A 9613-nucleotide genomic window follows, 5' to 3' on the forward strand; every position below is an offset into this window, starting at 1 on the left:
ACCCGAGCCAGCTGGGTACCCATGTCACGGTCTTGGCTGGCATCCTGGTCATGTTTGCTGAAAAAAGGAACTCTGAAATACCTCCTGATGTTAAAAAAGAAACACACCCGGTGGGGCTTCTATTTCTGTGAAAGTCAGCTCCTGTTTTAGGCAGCAGCCCTCCAGCTGCACCTCCTCCAGGTGGGCCCTGCACTGCTCCGGGCCCCTTCTACACTCCTTTGGGCCACCATGACCCCACCTGCCCCCATCCCAAGCCACCCCTCCCATCCTCTCCTCTCCCCTCTCCGCTCCCGTTTGCTCACTGGGTTTCCTGGGATTGAGGGTGTGAGTTTGCAGACAGCTCAGGAACCTGCCTCTTGCCTGGTCCCAGACTCCCACTGTCCCCCCTGGGCCCTGGGGAGGGTGGTGGGCGGCAAGTATAGGCAGAGAGACAGTCTGTGACTGGCTCTACTGCCAGGGAAGGGCAAGTTGATGTCTGGGTACTTAGGAGGCAGACCCTGCTTCTGCCAGCTTGGTGTCAAGCCCTCCCCGTCCACCTAGGGCCCTGCTCTCCGATTCTGACACTTACTGGAGAACCCTATGCTACAGTGACAAGAGTGGCGGGGGTGGGGGGCTTCAGACTCAGGGACAGGGATGTGGGCTAGGCTCCCCAACGGCTGCCAGCACTCAGATACTCACCTCCCTCCCTAGCTAGATCCCTGAAGGCTCCCTGCTGGCAAAGGCACAGGGCCGGCCTTTGGGAAACACAGCAGGGAAAGATTCCGGTCTGAGAGCATCAGGTTTGGTGGCTCCGTCTGTGCTTCCATCAAAGATCAGGTCTATGTGATGTAGCTTGACTCCTGCAGGAAGCCAGGTGAGTGCGCTTGGACCCCGAGCAGCAGGAGAAAAGCTACTGGCTCAGAAAGGAGCAGCGGAACAGCCAAAAGGTTTTACATCAGCAGCTCTAGCCTCTTCCCGGTCTTACCACTCACTCCCACCTCCTCCACCCAGTGCCCGTTTCTGAAGTCGCCTGAACCCTAGGGAACACCCAGCTCTCCCACAGAGCCCTGGCTCCCCCGTGGCTGCCTGTCTGACATACAGGGACCCCAGGGGACCCTTAGGGTCCTGGCAGCTTTCTTCAGCCCTGCCACCTTCATGGGAAGACATGGGCCAAGCCTGAGGTTGGGGGCTGGGCATGCCCTCCTGGGAAACTCGCACGCCCTGAGGCAGGCACCCAGTAAACCACAACTGTGGCTTCCAGAAAGCCAGTCCTCCCACCGCAGGGACAGTCAGCTGAGAAGCCTGGAGCTATAAATGTGCAGTACTGAACCGCAAAACACCGCCACAGCCCCGCAGTGGGCAGGAGCCTGCTCCCTACTGCCTCCCAAGCAGCACCGGGCCTGGGCAAGAGTCACTGTGTGCGAGGCCCCCGCTGGGCTTCAAGCACCATCAGAAACTGTTCTTGCTTCACAAGCATAAGCTTGCCCTGTGTATGCACTTAATCCGAGAGGAGTTGGTGTTTGCTGCCCTGGATACAGTCGGGTCATGTTGTAGTGGGCCTGGGGTCAAGGTATCCTGGCAGCCATCGTCTTTAAGGAACCATACGTGAGGAGTCCTGTTCAGAGGAGCGGTAGGACTTGAGAGGGTTATGCCCAATTCACAGATTAGACTATACCCAAACAGGATTGTCTGGGGTTGGACTGGGTCTCCAGGTCTCTCCACACCACTCCTAGCCCTGAGGCCTGGATAGGAATGGCCCATTTGGAAAAGTCTGGAGAAGTGGACGTGGAGGCTGGGCATGCCCACGAACTCGGGGCTCCCTCGGAGGACCTGGGGTAAACACGGAGGGGATGGGCTGGGGGTGGGGACCGCCTGGCATGCTTCCTTGCATCAGGTGGGATGGGCCCAAGAGGAACTGTTCTCTCAGAAGGATTGCTTGCTGGGGCTCCTTCCCAGGGCGGGTGTCCCCCCCCACCCCCCCCCCGGTCAGACCCCTGCAGTGTGATGGTCAGAGGACAGTGTCCCACAGCTGGACTCCCCAGGGAGTAAGACAGCGATGGACACCTGGGGAGACCCAGCATCCCAAACTGGAACATTCTGCCCCCAGCACCCCGAGAGGTTGAGTGAAGACCCTGGGTGCTGAGAACAGAACCAGGAGGAGCTCAAGCCTGGTGGTCCCCCTGGCTGGGAAGTCCCCTGGGGCCTGGCTCCCCCATGACAACCCATCCTCCACCCCTCCAATCAGGCAGGTAAGTTCCCAGGTACATCAGGGGAAAGAATAAACAGCATGTTGGGTACTCACTTACAACAATTAAAAAAAAAAAAAACAACACTTCACATTTCTGATTTGCAAGGGGCTTTAAAACATCACAGGAAAGACATGCTAGAGAATTTTAATATTAGAGAAAGTGTCGTTGCGTGTGTAAGTGTAGGATGAAGCAGTGTGCTGAAGAGGGCATTTCTTAGCTCGCTTGTCTGCTGATGGATTCAGATGATGCACTGATTTATCCAGGATGTGTGCACCTGCTGTGCGCCAGCTGTGCACTGTGAGGAAATAAAACGGAAGTCCCTGCCCTAATGGGGCTTCCGTCCTTGAAAACAGGGTGGGCTGGGGGGGTGGGTACAGAGACAGACAAAACTCAGACCTAAATGATATGGGATGCTAGATGCCGAGAAGCCCCTCTGAGAAACATGGAAAGTGGGGTGGGGACCGTGGGCACACAGAGACTGGCTGATGAATACAGCTGAGTCATGCTTAAGGCCAGGAGACACAGCACGCCTGAGTCACCCAGAGATTCAAGCAGCCTGACCAAAGGCAGGCCATGGTTCTCAACCATGGGCAATCTTGCCATCCGGCGGGTGTTTGGCAGTGTGTGGAGATGGTTTGCCTTGTCATGTTGGGGTGTGGGGTGCAGTGGGGGGCAGGGGAAGGCTGCCGTTGGCATGGAATGGCCCAAAGCCAGGATGCAGCCTGGTGCAGGTGACAACAGAGGCCACTGGGCCCAAAGATGTCAGTCAGCCTGGGGTCAAGAGCCCTGGGGGCAAGGAGGGCAGAATAACTTGAGAGTTAGCCAGAGGGGCAAATGCCAGCAGGAACTGGAGACACTGCTGATGTGGAAATTCGCTTTTTTTTTTTAAAAAAAAAAAAGATTTATTTATTTTTATTGCAAAGTCAGATATATAGAGAGAAGGAGAGACAGAGAGGAAGATCTTCCATCCGATGGTTCACTCCCCAAGTGACCACAATGGCCGGTGCTATGCTGATCTGAAGCCAGGAGCCAGGAACCTCCTCCAGGTCTCCCACACGGGTGCAGGGTCCCAAGGCTTTGGGCCATCCTCGACTGCTTTCCCAGGCCACAAGCAGGGAGCTGGATGGGAAGCGGGGCTGCTGGGATTAGAACCAACGCCCATATGGGATGCTGGGCACATTCAAAGTGAGGACTTTTAGCCACTAGGCCACCACGCTGGGCCCTGACGTAGAAATTCTTGTGAAAAATATGTGAGGATGGCTAGAGGGGAACATGACACCGAGTAAAGAGACAGTCTCCCCAGGTCTTACCATATATTATAAAAATTATATATATTATAAAAATTCTTCCAACCAACAAATGGCTGTTATCTCAATATATAGTTTTTTTTTTTCCTAACAAATGATTAGAAAAAGATCTATCTTGAAAGAAGTTTTAAAAGATTTGTTTGAAAGAATGGTATAGAGGGTCTGGTGCAGTAGCCTAGTGGTTAAAATCTTAGCCTTGTAAATGCCGGGATCCCAGATGGATGCCGATACGTATCTCAGCTACTCCACTTCCCATCCAGCTCCTGCTTGTGGCCTGGGAGAGCAGTTTAGGACGGCCCAAGTCCTTGGGACCCTGCACCCATGTGGGAGACCCGGAAGAGCTCCTGGCTCTTGGCTTCGGATCAGCTCAGCTCTGGCCGTTGTGGTTGCTTGAAAATTGAACCGTGGATGGAAAATCTTTCTCTCTGTCTCTCCTTCTCTCTGTATATCTGCTTTTCCAATAAAAATAAATACATCTTTTTTTTTTTTTTTTAAAGAATGATATAGAGAAGGAGAGAGAGAAAGAGAGATCCTATCCACTGATTTATTGTCTTGACTGGCCAGGGCAGGAACAGGAAAAAATCAAGAACCTGGGACTCCATCTGGATGGTAGTGCCACTTGGGCCACCTTTGTCTGCTTTGCTAGTTGCATTAGTAGGAAGCTAGATTGGAAGCAGAGCGTCTGGGACTTAAAGCAGAGCCAAGATATGGGATGGTGGCTCCCCCCGCTGCACTACAGTGTTGGCCCCCCAGAGAAAACCTTTTATAAACGGCTCCTAGAAAAGTAGGCAAAAGATAGGAGTTCACATTACTCAATATGTGTGCTGTGGTTTGGCCATGATTTGGCTCCACTTCATACCCAGGTAGTTAAGCCCCTCCAAGTCCTGAGTTATTGCTGCTAAGAGGGCAAAACAGAGCCAAGTCACGTGTTCCAAGGCAGGACCTTTGGGAGAGTGGTCTGATTGGGTCAGCCTGTTGCAGCGAGTTTCCTCGATAAAATCATGGCAGCTTTATAAAGAAAAAACAGACTCGTGCACTCAGCAGCCAGTCCGACACCCCTCGTCAGAGTCTGAGTCGGTGGGACTGCCCCTCCTGGGCCCGGGAACCTCCACATCAACAAGCTGAGGCTGCATTGTGCCTTCCCTGGCGCGAAGCACAAGCCCAACCAACACAATGACTTGTCGTTGAAAGATTGGCACGTGAAAGTCAGGAGGAAGCACAGCTGAGCGTGCGGCTCTACAGGAGCAGCTGAGCGTGCGTGAAAGTGGCGTCTCACTTGTTCTCCAGAACCTGCACTGGCACAACCTTTGGGAAAGCAACTTGGCAATTGCTGTCCCAGACTTGGACGTGCATCCTTGAGCCAGCGTGTCGGTCTAGGACGGGCTGCTTCTCCTCGCACGGGTGCACCCGGGGGATGTGTGCAGGCATGCTGGTGGCGGCCTTAGCTGCGCACTGGGAATGGCCCCCAAGGCCTCCTGAGGGCAAACTTGCTGATTCTGCAGCACATGTTCTAAAATAGACCGAGACCCGTTCGTAGATGCCTAAGAGAAAGGAAAACGAGTGTCCACTAAAGCACGTCTGTAGAGGTTTATAACAGCTTTATTCAAAATTGCCCCAAACTGGAGCAGCCCTAAGGTCCACCAACAGGAAAACAGGTAAATTACAGAATCCTCATACAGCCGAGTGCTGCTGAGCGACAGTCGCACAAGGGACACACGACAGGAATGGATTGTGTATGGATTTTGATGAACAAAATGAATCAGGCCCAACAGAGTTCCTGGGAGATTCCATTTCTATGAGGTTCGACAAAGGCAATTTGGGACATGGTGGTCCTCCAAGAGGCGCAGCTTACTAGAAAAGGCAAGGAGAACTTTCTTCGGGGGTCAGTGATAGAATTAGGGCACTACCTGGTATGTGTGTTTTTAAAAATAGTCAGATGGGACATGTGCATTTGGCTGACTTTATTTCTATAGTCAACTAACTATTGAATGATAATAATAATAATAGTAAAATCTAGTCAAATGTCATAGAGCTTGGACTATGAGTTTCCATTATAAAGAGAGGGCGGGTGGGGGACAGAAACAGGGACCAACAAGGCGGTAACGTGTTGTATTTAACAAAGGGTATTTTCCTCCAACTCTGCTGCATGTTCTGTGTGTATGCTGATATTCACGGGAGGCCTCGGAGGAAGCCATACATAGTGGCTGCCTTTCTGGAAAGAAATGGAAGACTTGAGAAGGGGCGGGAGAGACACCTGTGTCTTTGTGCACTGTTGGATCTTCATTGTTTTCATAGTTGATGACTATCAGACCTAGCGAATGTCTCTCCATGGGGTGACAGGGTGCCAGAGTTTCGTGCTTCCAGCCTTTGACAGCTGGAAGCAGGGACACCACTGCCGCAGCAGGGGACAGCGGCCCCTTGGCGCTCACAAGCAGAAGTGCACATTTGGACCAGCAGATCAGGGACAAGGCCAGTGGAAGTACTCGGAGAGGGCAAATGAGTTATCTGAATCCTGGCTCAGGACACCAAGCGAAATAAACTGAGTATCCAATCGCAGAGATTCCAACCCTGGGAAAAGCAAACCTCTGGTTGAATAATGTCACAGCTCACCCCGTGGCTTTAAGGAGTCACCTGAGTAAAACATTTATTTTCTTTCATTCAAATAAATAAGATGCTTCAATACTTCCCTGGTAGGTTGGGAGATGAGACTGCGAAGAGGTTTTGAGAGTCCCTGGAAGACGGAAATCTAAGACTGGGATAGTCAGCTAGAGTTTTGGGATCAGACAATCCAACATGTGGTCTTTATTTTCATAACCAAGGACATACCATCCAGAATCTTACTGCTTTCCAGGGCTGGCCTCAGCGCCTGTGAGGCAACACGCTGACTGCGAGACCAGCCAGAAGCCCCTCTGTTATTCTGGTTGGGGTGTAAGAGATGGGGAGGCAGAGGAAAGACTGCACCTGCTCCAGCTAGACATCTGGGTCACCAGCTGTACTAGCAAGGGAGGCTCAGGTCCTTCCCCAAGGCAGCTTGAGCTCTGGACAGACAGGGAAGGAAACCCATGACCTGTCCTCCGGAGCTCCCAATTCAGGGATCTAAGGACAAAGTTGTCCAGCAACTCCGCCTTAGGAATGTGTGGAATCCTTGTGGAGCCAAAGTCTCAGTAAAAAAAAAAAAAAAAAAAGGCAATCTCGGTCAGAATCATGTGTTCAGGCCAACCTCTAGCCCGAATGTCTGACCCGGACAGAGAAAGCTCAGGTGCAGGGGGGAGCCTCTTTACAGAGTGTGACGGGCAGAACACGGTGGGGGAAAGGCTCAAGAGGATGGCCAGGAGAGGCTAAGCCCAGTGGCAGCTGGGAACAGGCCTCAGGGACAGACAGACCGTGAGCAGAGACCGCAAGGGGGTTGGGCTTAGGGGACTGCATTTGGTCCTAGCAGAAGGACTTCAGACAGGGGATCCATGACCCTGGGGACAGACCCCAGGGCATCCTCTCCCCTTCATGATGGAAGCTGAGGGCCAGAGATTAGTCTTGTTTAGTGGCAGATGGCAAGCCTGAGTTTAGTCCATGACCTTGACTGCAGCCTCCCAGGCCAGTGATCCCAGGGAGGAGGCCTGATCTTTGGGAAACTGAGGCACTGCTTAAGCTCTTGGCAGGATAGCTGCATGCGTTCTTCCCACCGGGAAGTACATCCTCTCTGGATCCAGAGGAAGGGAGTTGCGAGGTCACCTGGAGAGACCATTCCTGTCATCTACCCAACGGCTCCTGCTACCCTTCCCCCTGCCCGAACCCTAGATTCTACAGGCGGTGGGGATCTCTTCATTTCAGGAAACCTGGGCCGATTCCCTGACACCAAGAGGAGCCTGAAGTTGCCTGACCACATTCTAGCGCTCCTCCTTGTCAGTGATTGCTCTAGGGGCGGGGTTGTGATACACACAAAGTCGGGGCTACATTGGGTGATCCAGACAGCCTTATGCCTTCACCCTGCACCACTTCCTGCCTCTGAGGAGGTAGGGAAGCCTGAGTGGGGAGCTGTGATCTCCTCCAGGGGGCAGAGCAGAACCCGGACCCTAAGTCTCCATCAAGAGCCTCTAGACCATTAGCCTCCAGACTTCGGTGAAGGAAGGCAGCACTCAGCAGCATCAGGCTTGGTGTCACCATCTGCTGCCTTTTCTCTTACTTGCAGATAAAAAAAAAAAAATCTGAATGAGCAAAGGCCATAAACTGTGACTCCAGCCAACTGCAAGAGAAGTTGTTCAGCAACAGGCTTTGGTCAATCCCCTGGACTGGAAGTTTGCCCTCTCTTAAACTCCCAAAGCTGGAATTCTACCTATCTCACCAAATCCTTCTCCATCAGACCTGCACATCTTCCTTCAACACCCACCTTGGTTGACTTTCAACTGTCTTCAAGTACTTTCAGAAAGAGTGTGCCCCAGTCCCTCCTTCCTCAGTCACACTCATGTCCTGTTCTCGGTCAATCATGGTGCCATCAGAGCCCCCAGCATGGTGGGGCAGACGGGTCCTTGGCCGTGGTGTGGGGAGCAGAGACAGAGGACAGGCAACAAGGAAGCCCTAGATTGCCCTTGCTTAGGGCAGGAGGCAGGAAGCAGACAGCCACTTCCTCCCAGCCAAATACTTGATTCCTTAGAGCTAGGACCGTTGCTGTCTACTTAACACTGTCCCCAGCCCAGTGCAGCTAAGATGAGCAGGCAGAGCTTAGAGGTGGGGCTGCTCATGGCTGTCCACCTTTCTCTGTGACCCTTGCAAAGCCAAGGCCATTTGTGTCCAGCGAAAGGAAACAGTGGCATGAGGTCAGGAGAGCTTGGTTGGAACTTGAACTGTCACTAACTTGATGTGGAACTCAGGCCACATTGTGTTCACAATCCAGTGAGACAACAAGGAGGGTCTGGCATCGAAGAGGTGGACAGCGAGAACTCATTCATCCACCACCTTCTCCCAGCTCTATGTGGCAGAAAGCAAGTCTGCATCATGGAACTTTCCATGGAAGATGGAGCATTGAACAAGAGCAAGAACTCAACAGTGTGGTCAGGGGCCAGAGCCACACTGGGCTTTTGTGGGGGTCACCTCGGGTTCCCATGTGCTGTCTTGCCCTGAGCATTCCAGCTGTGGACCTCTCTCCCAGAGCAATAGAAGGAGCAAAGAACACGGGGTAGGGGAGCAGGACGACGGCTGTTTCTCAGGTCTGCCAGTCACTCTCTTTGTGTGCCCCAGGGGCTCCCTCAGATGCCCTGGAGTTGTTGCCCCAGCAACTTCAGGTGGTTTCATTCTGAAGCAGGGCTGTCTGCTTGTTTGCAGCCAAGCTCTGTTGCCAGCAAGCCTGGCTGGGCCCGCCAGTGACCACCAGTGCCCGCCAGTGCCCGCCAGTGACTGCCAGTGACCAAAGGACTGGCGCTGCTCAATGGGGCTCTAACTGGAAGGACAGACGCACCAGCAGTTGGGTCTTCTCTGGACCACGGCCTCCTAAAGGCCATCCTTGGGATGTGAGTCCAGCTCAGGGGGTGGAGTGAGAATGGGTAAAAGCACCTCTCAGGAGAGCCAAAATGACCTGCTTGGGAGAGCAGGGGGGACTCCAGGGATCTCAGCAAATGTTAGGCCTGAACAAAGGGATCTAGAAGTTGAAGGTGGCTGGAGAGGGTGGCCAGGGTCCAAACTGCCAACTAAGAAGGCCTGAGCTTGGGCAGGGAGCAGGTGAGCCAGAGGTGGGCTGATGTGAGCATTACAAATTCCTCATCCTTTTGTAGTGGCACCATGCAAGGTTCCAAGACCCTCTGGAAAGTTTCCACCCCCACTCTCGCTTCCTGTCCTTCGGCTGGGTTGTCCCCTGAAGAGCAGCAGAAGTGACCCGAGTCGGCCCAAGATGAGCAAGGGAGGCACAGGCACCGTGAATTGCTCTCTCACCTCCCAACCAGGGATCTGCTCCCAGGTAGACCCCCTGGGACAGAGTGAGTGAAAACCAGAGTCCAGCGGGGGCTGGCCAGGTGGCTGCGCAAGACTCAGTCAGTGCAGACACCTGCGCCCCAGTCCCTCTGCCTCCTGCCCATTGCAGCAGGGCCTGCA

The sequence above is a fragment of the Ochotona curzoniae genome, unplaced genomic scaffold (genome assembly GCF_017591425.1).
Source record: "Ochotona curzoniae isolate NIBS_2020 unplaced genomic scaffold, NIBS_Ocur_1.0 scaffold_2453, whole genome shotgun sequence".
Lineage (NCBI taxonomy): Eukaryota > Metazoa > Chordata > Mammalia > Lagomorpha > Ochotonidae > Ochotona > Ochotona curzoniae.